Raw genomic sequence first — 13288 nt, forward strand, 5'->3', positions numbered from 1 at the left:
TATCGATGAGTGTAACTCGTTTAATCCTTTTGTCGCAAACCACAATGTCGGAGCGGTTGGCACGGATGAGGACGTCCGTTATGATCTTGCGATCCCAGTACAGTTTTATGAAACTATTTACCAGAACCGGTTCAGACAGGTATCTGTAGTAGGGCACAAGAGCTGAAGAGCAAGCTGTTGGTGTACAATCTTGGCAACTTCGTTGTAGTGATCGAGGTAGGCCGATCCAGCTAGTACTGAACAGCCGGCTACGACATTCTCGATAGTCTCCCCTACTGAATTGCACTCCCTACAGCGGTCCTTCACTTCTTCGTGCAGTATGTACTACCAATAGTTTTTTTGTCGCAATTACCCGGTCCTGGATGGCTACCATGAATCCTTCTTTTTCTGAGAAGAGTCACTCCGCACCAGCCACGTGTTTGACGCCACCTTATCGATGTGCTCGAGCTCCAGTTGATGGGGATGCGTTCCATGCAATTCGCCTCCAAGTCAGTCTTGGTCCACTTTACCACCCCGACACTAGACGTCAACAGGGACACAGCAAACGTGTTGATCGCCTTCATCTTGTTGCAGGCAAACAGAAAACTCTTCAAAATACAGTTGATACGAGACAAGAACTTTTCCTGCAGCTCGATCTTGGTCATCGTGTGGCAAATACCTATAAGTTGCAGGAATCCGAAGTATTTATACGTTTCGCATTCAACCATAGTCCGAATCCCCTCCTGCTCGTTGACGCGGAAACAGTTCTTCTTTTCCTTGTTATTTTTGGCATTACGTCCTCACTGGGACAGAGCCTGCTTCTCAGCTTAGTGTTCTTATCAGCACTTCCACAGTTATTAACTGTGAGTTTTCGTTGTCAAAGTTGTCATTTTCGCATTCGTATATCGTGTGGCAGGTACGATGGTAATCTATGCCCAAGGAAGTCAAGGGAATCTTTATTATAAAAAGATCCGAGAATCGAGCCCAGACTCCTTCCACGTACATCATGAGCGGTTACCATGATCGCGGCTATGTCTCCGATTCCATTACACTGTCTCTCGTGTTCTGCTAACCACATCCCATCGCCGTTGTGTTCGGCGGGGTTCTCCTATAAATTGGCCCAAAATTGTGAAACGTCGCGAATCTCCGGAAGTCCCTCACCAAAGTCAAGACATTGTCATTTCGGATGCGATTGTAGAACTCCAACTTGTTTTTCCTTCCGCTACAAACATTCTCCATAACGTTGCAATCGTTTCGCAAGAGCACTCAATCGCTGTACATGGATGTCGAGGATCTCAGTAATGTCGACTTCTCTGAGATCTCGGAACTCTACGGGCCTAACAATTTCAGCAGCATGACAAACTAGCCTCGTTGATCAATCCCCTTGCTTGTACCACAGACAAACAGACGTAACACTTAGATCAAATCCCGATCAAAATCATAGTCACGATGACATGTACGCCCAATGCTAAAATCGGTGTGTTTGGCCGATGGACCAACAGATGGCGGTAGTGTGTAAACGTCAAACGCGAACAAAAACGATGCGAGCGCAGCGGGTGGTGGATTGGCCACCTACCATATATTTGAATCGGCCGTTAAAAAGGTTGTCGATGGGCATCGGTGAGAGTGTGACGTCTGTTTGTCTGTGCTTGTACTGTGTAATCGACCAACCTTTGACCGCAATGTGGTGATCGCATCCATGCGGGTTTCTGTGCATTGGGACGAGTGTCAGCTTGGCCTTGAGAGCTCGCTCGCAATCCCAACGTCGTAACTAGAGTTACTGTAGATGAATACACGATAAACTGCAGATTATCAAGGTTCTCCACGGCTTCCAAGTACTGTGGCAGAATATTCTGATTTAGGATGCTTATTACACTTGTCAGCCGGTAGGAATACCGCAGCTTTGGTATCCGGTGCCGGGACGTGGGACCTGTCCCATGAAACTGCGTAACTGCTGTGCCCATATGGAGCGCTAGTTCGTCTCGTAATTGCTGTCGTTGCATACCCGCTGTCGGCCCTGGAGTAGTGGGTGCAGTTGAATCACGAAGTTCGCTGAATGTTTTCTTGTAGAATTTCTGAAGTATCAAGAAATAAGAGTTTCGTTTTTATGTATTTTGATGGAAATTCTTGAAGGCATTGCTTAAACAGTCTCATGGGAATAACTCACGCTGTCAATTATTGTGGTGGAATTTTCAAGCAGTTCCTTGCTGCATTGCGGATGAAAACGTTTTGAAACTTTTGGTTGAAGTTTTTTGTCATCTTTAGTCAACCTCAATGCTGGTCGCATATGTACTTGCTGACACTATGCTGGCTTTGCATCTCTGCGACAATTTAGAGACAATTCGTTGCTTCTCAATCTCTCCAGATTGACCAGTTGGACACTGTAGAGGCCGGAAAATTCTTCCAATGCTTCTCGATGCTAGTCGGTCACCAAGGACGACCAATTACTGAAACTACGTTATACTTGCTCTATTCAATAGAGTGATCCAGCTCAGTATGGAAGAAAAATAAAGTTGTATAATTCCACGGATTATTCAGGATTATTCCTTAGGGTTAGAGAAAAACTTTCTGAAAATTTCAGCTCATTTGGTCGTTTCATGAGCTGCGCATTTGAATTGAATTTAATATGGAATTCCCAGCTTGAACATATGTGAAACAGCACATCATCAACTGTAAGGTTCAGGAAAATTGTTGATTGAATTGAACCCAGAATATCAAAACCACTACTTGATACCATGGCAAACAATGTTGTAGAAGGTTTTATCACAGACAAACAGACGTAACACTTAGATCAAATCCCGATCAAAATCATAGTCACGATGACATGTACGCCCAATGCTAAAATCGGTGTGTTTGGCCGATGGACCAACAGATGGCGGTAGTGTGTAAACGTCAAACGCGAACAAAAACGATGCGAGCGCAGCGGGTGGTGGATTGGCCACCTACCATATATTTGAATCGGCCGTTAAAAAGGTTGTCGATGGGCATCGGTGAGAGTGTGACGTCTGTTTGTCTGTGGTTTTATCATGATTAAAATTGAGAAAGTTAGTGTTTGAGCTAACTAAAGTAGATTTGTTAAAGCTCACGCAATACTGAATAGACCAATCCAATTGCCTGCGTAGTAGTGCAATGTTGACAAAATTTTCTTTGTTTGCTGTGAGAACTGTCACAACATTGCTTTTGTTTGCTGTGAGAATACAAATATAAACAGAATTGCTGCAAAACAATCACTTCCTTGTTGGCCTGCTGTTGACCGAAAGCTCAATAACGTCAAACAAACATCGATACGTTTTCATTCTGAGGAAATCGACTTGTGTAAGATTGATTGTACGTTGGTGTTCGTGGCAGTTTGCTTGGGGACCTCTATTGCATTTCTTCAACACAGCTTGGTGATAGCCACTAAGCTCATCATCCCAGACAACCAGAAATCGCATGAAAGTTCAGGTTACAACTCGTTTATTCATACTAATTACATCAAACTCGCAAAACACAGTGGATAAACTCGTCAGATTGAAGAGTTTCCTCGCATAAAACACTTCTTTTCTGAGTTCATTTGTACATTTTGTTTCATCCCGTACACTCGTACAAAGTAAGTCGGATCAATCCGTAGCAACTGTCAAATCACCATTTGTTATCATAAGTTAAGTCGCATTTGATCACAGGTTAGATCGGTAGAATAATAATACACTCGGATTGTATGTTATTAATCATCACATAATATATGCACGCATATCGCCTCCACTTTTGTACGTAGAAGGCCTTTTTGCGACATCTTATAAGTGAAATTTTGCACATACAAAGCCTCCAGGTGATTTCGTTATACGTACATTTTTTTTTGTCTGGGATAGCCACCTATGACGCTAAGCGAACTGTTGCACAAGGCGAATGCATTTATGTGATTGTACGAAAGTGCTGATCTAAGCCTAACTTTCAAAAACTAAAATTTTTAATGAAAATGAGCTTCAGATACAACCTTCTGCAATTATGTTCGTTAGGGTATCAACTAGCGTATTTGTCATTCTGGGCTCAATTGAATGGGATCTACTAGTATACTGAACAAAACAGTGGTGTAGGGTCAATTTCCAATATATTTGAAACGAATATACCATACAAACTATGAATGGAATACGCCAGCTGGTGAAGCAACCAAACGAGTTGGATTTTTGAGAAAGCTTTTCCCTAACCCTAAGGCACATATCTCGCGGGTGCCCTATTGAATTTTTCAACTTTTTTGTTTAAGGGCCACACTCAAAATAATCCAAACGTCATTGTTACGTGAAAACATACGTGGTTTTTTACCATTGCACTTTTCACGTAGCTCTTATGTTAATCATGAGTATCCAATAATGAACGCATGAACTTTTGAACTTCGTCCATTCCACCGGCGCTACACGTAAGAGCTACGTGGATTTTCCGGTAGCCTTTACGAAGCGTTTAAAGTTCAGCAGCTTCTGAAGTTCTTCAAAAATCAAGCGGGCGCCATCTTAGGATTTGCGCTCAATACCGAATGTATACGTATACAATATGCAGATGTCAAAATAAACTTAGGCACCTACGTGAATTGCACGTAAGTGCGATAGGTAACCTCAGTAACAATTACCGATTCACTATTTGATGGTAATGAATGGCTTAGTTATCTTTATCTTAGTCAGGTGAAGTGGAGGCAATGACGTTTGGATTTTTTTGAGTGCAGTCTACTACGCAGAACGCTAAGTTTGAACCTGACGATTATAAAAATTGAATGCACATCGGATTTTTTCTCGCTAGAGATAAGTATTTGATCCATATTTTCATAATCGGAAGGTTTTAAAATATTCTATCGGTGAAATTTTGATTTTCCTCTATTTCTCATACTAAAAACCATGAAAACCTCGTTTTTCGGCGCATTTCCAGCCCATACAAAATGTATGGAAATAATTTCACCGATAGAATATTTTAAAACCTTCCGATTATGAAAATATGGATCAAATAGTAATTTCTAGCGAGAAAAAATCAGATGTACATTCGACTTTTATAATCGTCTGGTTCAGACCTGAGAGAGACTCGCGAAGAGGAGAAATATCAACGTCATATGCAGCCCAGATTCCCCTCTCACGAAACGTCAAATGCAGCCCACCGTTTTTATGGCTGAAAAAGTGAAAAGTATTGTGTTCAAAGTAAACTGTTATTAAAAACCTCAGTCGGCGGAGCAGTTTTTTCCAAAGTTGCTGATAAATCTAAGCAGAAGATTAATTATTTCTAATGTCTGCTACGTTTGCTGGCATGAAATTTCACTCAAATGGCTATTTATGATTCGATGTGATGCAAACTTAATCATTTTTTGCTGAGAGGTTCATGTGAGGATTTGAACAGCATGCGCATAATAGACCATTTCCGTGAAAAATTTTCAATGGCTTATATGCTTTCTGTCAATTTACTGAACAAACTTTCCCAAGGAACCCATATGTTTTGAAGCCCCTAACTATTGAAAAACAGTAAAAAACTGGCGGCACGACATTATACCCCACGGTCTCCTACAATTTATTTCTCTCCGATTTTTATCATACTCCTTTTTCTCTTATGATTTTTGTCTCCACGTTGTGGTGAATATTTGATCAGCTGATTCGGGTCAATCATGACAGATACCTTTATTTATGTTTTCATCCGCCACTTCCACCGTGGCTGGAATCATCAAAACAATCCCGGAAACCATCTCGGTGCTGCTGCTGGTCGTCAATCATCATTGTTCTACTAATTTGATGAAGAGATACAGCCAGGGATCCAGCACTACGGAATCTTTCACGACAACGGTGGGTATCCTTTTCATTACTATCGCCTGTGGCTGCTGTGGTGCTCCGCTTGGATATGAAAATGGTCCTGCTCTCTTCCGGTTTCGTGGTTGGCTGAGGGTGGCGAAAAGAATTTCGATGAAATCCGGAAGATCGCCGCTGATCGAGAGTGCAAGAGGTCCTTGATTGGCTCATCCTTCTGTTTGGATTCCTACAGCTTCCATTGGAATCGAGTAATCGAAAGTTTGCTGTCGCACGGTGATATCTTCGTCCCCAGTTTGCCACCGGGGAGCAGAACCCTTTTCGAGAACTATCGCGGAGCACGGCAGAGTCTTCCGGCGCGAAGATGAAGGGAATATTGTCTGTTTCATTCACAACAAAACGCGCCGTCAACTTTCGAACAGACTGAAAAAAATCATCGCCAGCAAACCAATCAAAGGAGGTGCTTTGCTTTTGTGTTGGCAAGACTGGGGAAACATCAAATGCCAGAAAATAAATCAAAGGAGGTGATTTGCCATTGTGTTGGTAAGACTGGTGTAACGTCAAATTCACAGCGGTTGCTTGGCTGGCGACGATTTTGGCGACGGTTTCACCGGCGACGATTACAAATCGTCGCGTCCGATAGGGTGCAAAATTTACAATATTTGCTGTGGTCGTGGAGGATTTGTCGGGAAGACCTTCTCCTTTTTCTTCTTGGCATTACGTCCTCACTGGGACAGCACTTCCACAGTTATCAACTGAGAGCTTTCTTTGCCAAACTTGCCATTTTTGCATTCGTATATCGTGTATCGACTCTAACGAATTGGGCGGGAAGACCTATTTGAGTAGTAAAACGGGGAAGTATATATGCTCCATTGGCCATATGGTTCCGGAACAATTTGACGACGTAAGCAGCAGATATCAAACGGTAATTGCTACCGTTGTGAGTCCGTTTTGTTGTGTCGTGTGCTTGATTTGACATTTCATTGTGTCTACAAACACTCAACGCAGGGGTGAGATTGAAAGTTGTGGAAAAATCTCCACTTTGTTTATCCACAGGGTTGAAACAACTGTGCCGCACTACTCAAAATGTGGTGAAATTTCTAGTTTTCAAAAATTTATAATAAAATCAGGAGTACATATAAATTAGATCTGAAAGCGTCAATAATCATTAAAAACAATCGTCTTTCGAATAAAAATATAAAAATAGGGGGTAAGGTCTGACGGAAATGGTCTATTGGTATGCGCATGCGCATAATTGCTATGCACAAAGTGGAATAAGAAAAAAACTCAGCAATCACAGAAAAAGAAGACCGTCTTCGCGAGTCTCGTCTCAGGTTCAGACATAGCGTGCGCAGTCTAAATCTAGCCTACTCCGATTGGAGTTCCCGGGGTTTCTCTGATCTTCACGCGCCATCTCCTTTGCAGCGATGACATAATTTACGTTATTCCGCTGTTCACCGCATTCCAAGTGCTGTCATGCTGGCACATGAGCTGCACGATGTTTTCTGGATTAAAGACGCTTCCGATTCCAGGCAACATCTCGCTTCGTATATCCCCGTATATCAAAGGCAATCGAATATAACATACTCCGGTAGTCTCCTCGATATGATGGAACTGTGCATGTCCGAATCTGGGCAGAAAATTTTCGGTAGCATCCATGGCTTGACAAGAACTGCGTCAGGTTGAAGTTAATCCTCTGATTCCCGGGACAGACCTTTTGTTTTCAATAGAATCCTAAAAGCCTGTCCCAATTTTAGTGCCAAACGCTTACGTTTAGGCCAAAAACACATGTTTACTCAATTTTTAAATGTGTTCCGTTTGTTTAAGTCCAAAAAAACATTTTTTTATGTTTTTTTTTTTAAATTTTGCCAAGGGGCTAAAACACTAATTTTGGGTGTATTTTGTTTATTCATTGATGAAATCGTAATCGGTTTTCTGTACATCGTTGAACTATTACACAGCGTAACAAAAATGACACTTTCGCGTGTCTCAATGATCAAATTATGTGTCTCTAGTAGATTTTGGGTCGCTGAATCTGATGCCGTTCTCAGAAATGTTCCAGCACGTCACAATTTTTAGCTACAGGTCGCCAAAGTTGTATAAAACACTGGTTTTATTGATGTTTACATGAAATTTAGAATATGATTTATCAAACTTTTTTGTGATGTAATCTACCAAACATGCTAAATAGGACTTGTATTTTCAATTTAGATACAAAACAGTTGAAATTTTACGATAAAATTTAGGTTAAATCGATTTTTTCAACATGTTTGCAGTCTTCATATAAAATTCTTCGTTTCTCTAATATGACATAATACAATACTTTTCTGAACCACCAAAAAATAACATTTTACCATCGAAAATATTATGAACTTCGTTGATAATTATTGTTCTATGCATAAAGTTTGAATTCTGTGACCAATTGAGCAAACGAATTGCCGTACAAGTTGGAAAACTTGCATGCAAGTTGGCTGAAACAGTCAAATTTTGCATTTTCAACAGTCAATATCTCAAAAACTAGACGTGCCATGATATTTCTGAAAACGGCAATGGACTCAGCAACCCTTAATTTAGTAAATAGCGGTATTTTGGTTCTTGAGACAAAACCGTGTTCCGCAGTGTTATTCTAAAATGTCATAAAAATATAAAATCTTGCAACATGCTTTTGGTTCAAGAACTAAATAGTTTTTCAAAAAACTCTTAAAAAAACTGTTCATCAAAGTTAAGCATTATTTTTCGCATAACAAAAATCCTTATTTTTAAAAAGAAATTGTATGTTGCTACCCTTCACTGTTCTACTAAAGGTAGAGCTTTAAAAAAGTCAATCATATTCCATCATTTTCTGACACTAGGTCACTCTAATCCTTTATTGTTGGAGATCGAGTAATCGAGTATCCAATATGCTATCTCAGTTACCCGATCAAGACATAGCCTGGTAACCCGATTGTTTGGAAGTATCAACAAGTGAAAAAATATGTTCACCAGCTGATCATTAGTTTAGTCTGTAATTAACATCCGTTCAGTGAAGATCGAATATAATTTGTTCCTTAGTTTAACCACTGTCTATCAATACTCTCAAGAGGTTATGGACCCTTCATGCAGAGAATTAGCACACGGGATCCCGCAGTTCACCGGTGTCGGTTTTGAGAATTGGAAGTTTATAGTGGAGAAACTACTGAAGTCAGTTGGATCACTGGACGCGGTCAAAAAGGATGCGCCAACTGTTGAAGCTGACTTAGTGAAGTTTGAAGCAATGGACGGAAAGGCTTCGAACATGATAATTTCGTTTATCCACGACGATTTATTGGATTTGATTCGGGAAAAAGTAACAGCCAAGGACATTTGGAACACGTTGGAAGGCATTTACGCAAAGAAGTCGGTTTCATCTCAAACTCTTATACGCAAGCAGCTGGCGAAACTCAAAATGGCAGAAGATTCATTCATCAGGGACCATCTGAAGACATTTGACGAGCTTATCAGGAAACTGAAATCAGCAGGAGCTAAACTTGAAGAAACTGATCTAATATCACAGCTTTTCGTAACCCTTCCAGAGTCGTACGGTCCATTGGTGACTGCGTTGGAGAACCTAGATGAAGACAAATTAACCTTGGATACAGCATCCAAGAACGATTATTAGCAGAAGATATGAAGAAATATGATAGAATAGCCGACGTTTATAAGGAAGATCCATCAGCTTTTGTAGGAAGCCTCCAGAAGTCATGGAATGGACAACGAAACGAGTCATGGAAGTTCCAAGGAAAGTAACCGGTGTCACAAAAAGGGACATAAGGCCAAAGATTGCAGATATGAATTCGAATCCGAAGCCAATGTTGCAAGTAGTGGACAAGCTGTTGCGTCCATGATCGGTACGTCAACGAATTGTAGAGACGGAAGGAAAATTTCTTTCAAGCTGGACTCCGGTGCTAGTAATCATCTTGTGAATCGGAAAGAATATTTCATTTCTATGGAGAAGTTGAAGCATCCGATTGAAATTTGTGTGGCAAAAAAACGATCAATCCATTATTGCTTTGCACAAAGGAAGAATTGTAGGAATCAATAGTCTGGGTGTTACGTGCACTGTAGAACATGTTATATATGTCCCAGATCTACGAGCAAATTTACTATCGGTCAAAAAGCTGACTGAAGCAGGCGTTGAGGTTTCCTTCGAAGCAACGACAGCTAAGATGAACTATGATGGCGATATGATAGGTGTATGTCCCATGAGAGGAAGTTTTTACGAATTGGGAAAACGCTAAAAACCGAATTTTGAATCAAAATGCTATTGGAAGACTTGAGCAAGAGAGGGAGAAGCAAGGATTTACCGATGGAGAGATTTCAATTTTTGATATTGAAGAAGCTGCTCAAGACGCTCCGAGTGCGTCGAGAAAGTCCGAGAAGTCGTCAGTTTTATTCCTCTCGGGTGACGCGTTCTTTTCTGAGTGCTTTTATATGGCCGAGCACACGAGTGAAGCTGAAAGTGGATTGTGGCTGCTCAATCAAGGATGAAGGATCAATCGGTGAGCTCGTTTCATGCTTTTTTTTTCAAATCTGTAAAATATGTATGGCCGCACATTTAATCGTTACATAAATATGATTTTTCAACAAACTATGAATGGTTCGTCACTGTAAGTGTCGGCATAAGCTCTTATTCATAACTTTATTGTTCTATATTTTTTATATAACATCCTTTGCCTTTTATTTTTATAAATAAAAAAAAAGCTTTGAATGGTTTGGTCTGTGCTAGAAGTTTAGACTTGCAAAACGTTCATTTTATTCAAAATACTTTGAATGGTTCGGCACTGTAAGTGTCGGCATAATATTATGTGATGGTCCAGCCAATCGATATTTTTTTTCAATTTGAGTAAAATATCCTGTAGGAATATTGCTTTTAGCTATTTGTTCAACAAACTTTGAATGGTTCTTCACTTCAAGTAACGACATTATTTTCTCATACTTGAAAATTTTTCATGTCAATTGAAAATATTATATTCCTAAGTATGTTTATATCTCACAAATAATCGTTTATCATTGTCTAATCGCTTATCAAAGTGAATCCTTTGACCCAACAATCCTCCCCATTAACAACCATCTCTCCCAGTAACCTTCGTGGAGATACAGTGGAAAACACGGTCTCCAAATAGCAAAGGTTACACACTAACATTCCTCCCCTCAATCCCACCTGACCGCAAGGACGTGGCCGGCGCCGTTATTGATCCTGTATAAATAGAGGCACTGAATTATGCACACTGAAGAAGATTATGACCAATCCCAGCCGAACTTCTAGTTGATTCTTTGTGCATATTCACTGACTCCGGTCAATCACGGAATAGCAAGCATTGATATGTGTAGTCAGTCTAAGCTAAGTTAAGCTAAGCTGAAGAAGCTGCTCAAGACGCTCCTTGCGGAAATCATACACAAACTGTGACTAGGACACGTATCGAATGGCAGCACATGTTTCCCGATCAACATTTTGAAATCCAACACAGAGAACACGAACTGACCGATTCAATCGCTGCTTCTGCAAGATGTTGGAAAGTAGATTGCATACCACGAGATGATCACAAGAATTTTGGCCGACCTTATGAAGCAAGCTGGATGAAAGCGGTAAATCAGAAATCAAAATCATTACATTCGAATAGCGTTTGGAAACAGGTGAAGCGTCTTCCTGACATCAAATCATTGCCGTCAAATGCTGGGATCTGTCCGTCCCGTAACGAGAGAGCATAAAGGATTGGCTGATTAAGAGAGGGTGCTGGAGATCGAGTAATCGAGTATCCAATATGCTATCTTAGTAACTCGATCAAGACATAGCCTGGTAACCTGATTGTTTGGAAGTATAACAAGTGAAAAAATATGATCACCAGTTGATCATTAGTTTAGTCTGTAATTGACCTCCGTTAAATGAACATCTAATATAATGTGTTCCTTAGTTTAACCACTGTCTTTTAATACTCTAAAGATTTATGGCAAAATTTGCTAAAACACCGTTCTTTTACTCCAAGCACAAAACTAAAGTAAAATGCTTGTTAAAATCTGGTTTGGATTACTAAAGAAAATATAATTGTATAAAAGGTATATTTTTTCTCTTTATGGTCGTTTTATTAAAAAATCTCAAACTTTTAAAATCTTCTACGCTTACTTATCGATCTACAGCAAATTTTAAGCGATTTTCTCCAAATGTTTTCATAGATGATATCAGAATAACATATTATGAAAATAATACATGGAAAATAAATTTGATTTCATTAAAGCAGTGTTCCCTCAGATAATTGTCATTGTGCTTTGCGAGGTCTTCTGGAAATAAAGCATTTGATTTTTTATTGTGCTTTAAATGTGACGTGGGGACTTAATAAGCAACTTCAGGAAGGCGTAGATTATTTTTCATATTAATACTATAATAGTACTTCCACCAGGACGTACTTTAAACCTAAAAATTCTACTCATATCAGTTCCATTCTCCAAAAAAAAAATCGATGAAATATGATTTAATGATATCTCGAAAACTGTTGCTCCAAAAATAACTTGATATTTTTTGCAATTTCGCATCGTAATAGGCAAGCCTCGTAGGATAAATTTACGACTCGTGCTGTAAAAATCATCATTCTGCAACTTGTTCCGTAAACTACTATTTCAGCAGGCTTCTGATTGATGATGCTTTCGAGCAATAAGCCTTATTTGAAAGTAAAAAATATAGATTGTCAAATTTTCCAGGCAACTTCCAAAAATCAATGTTTTTGATAACCTCCAAAAATCGTCTGTACTAAACGTTGTGCCTTATCAGTGTGAAATTTAATTATTTTGGTGGCTTTTTTATTATCACAATGTTGTTCAATATTAGTCGAACGATGTACAGAATTCCGATTGCGATTTGATTGATAAATTTAAAAAAAATATTGCATGCCTAAGGTGTCCAAATTATAAAATGAACAGTCCTTAGCCATTTTGTCCAACCTGATGGTGTTCCCCATTTTTCTTGTGTCCCTCCGCTGCACTGTGTTTTATTTTCTCGATTTCATGCGCTTTTTGAATAGCGCCCAAACCGTTGATTTTAGCGATATAGTTTGTTCGGAGAAGTTTCTTGGTATATTAAAGCGCAACTTTTGACGAAAAAAGTTTTGTGATAAATCCAACTAGCAGTGAGATAGAAAACCTATTTTTTCAAAACATTTAGATAGACATATGGTGTCTTCGGCAAAGTTGTAGAAAAGGCAATTTGAAACAACTTTGTCGAAGACACGATTTTTCTATCTCTTATACTTTTTGAGATATATGCCGTTGTATGTGAATAACCCCTAAAAATCATATTTTTATCATAACTTTTTTCCAAGATTTTTAACTTTTTTTGTGTTTTCAACAAAGTTGTTTGTCATAGAAAACCCCGTGTTTTTACTGAACATATCATCACCCTACCTTTTGAAGTAACACAATTATTAAGGAATTACTCTTTTTTAAGGGGTAGTTTAGGCCCTTATAACGGGCTTCGGAGCAAAATGGAGCCGATAACTCTTACAAATCATGAAAGTACCATATCTCTCCTTTCGGCATTTGATAAAAACTTT

Source organism: Aedes aegypti, chromosome 1 (assembly GCF_002204515.2).
Source record: "Aedes aegypti strain LVP_AGWG chromosome 1, AaegL5.0 Primary Assembly, whole genome shotgun sequence".
In the NCBI taxonomy this organism is placed as follows: Eukaryota; Metazoa; Arthropoda; class Insecta; order Diptera; family Culicidae; genus Aedes; species Aedes aegypti.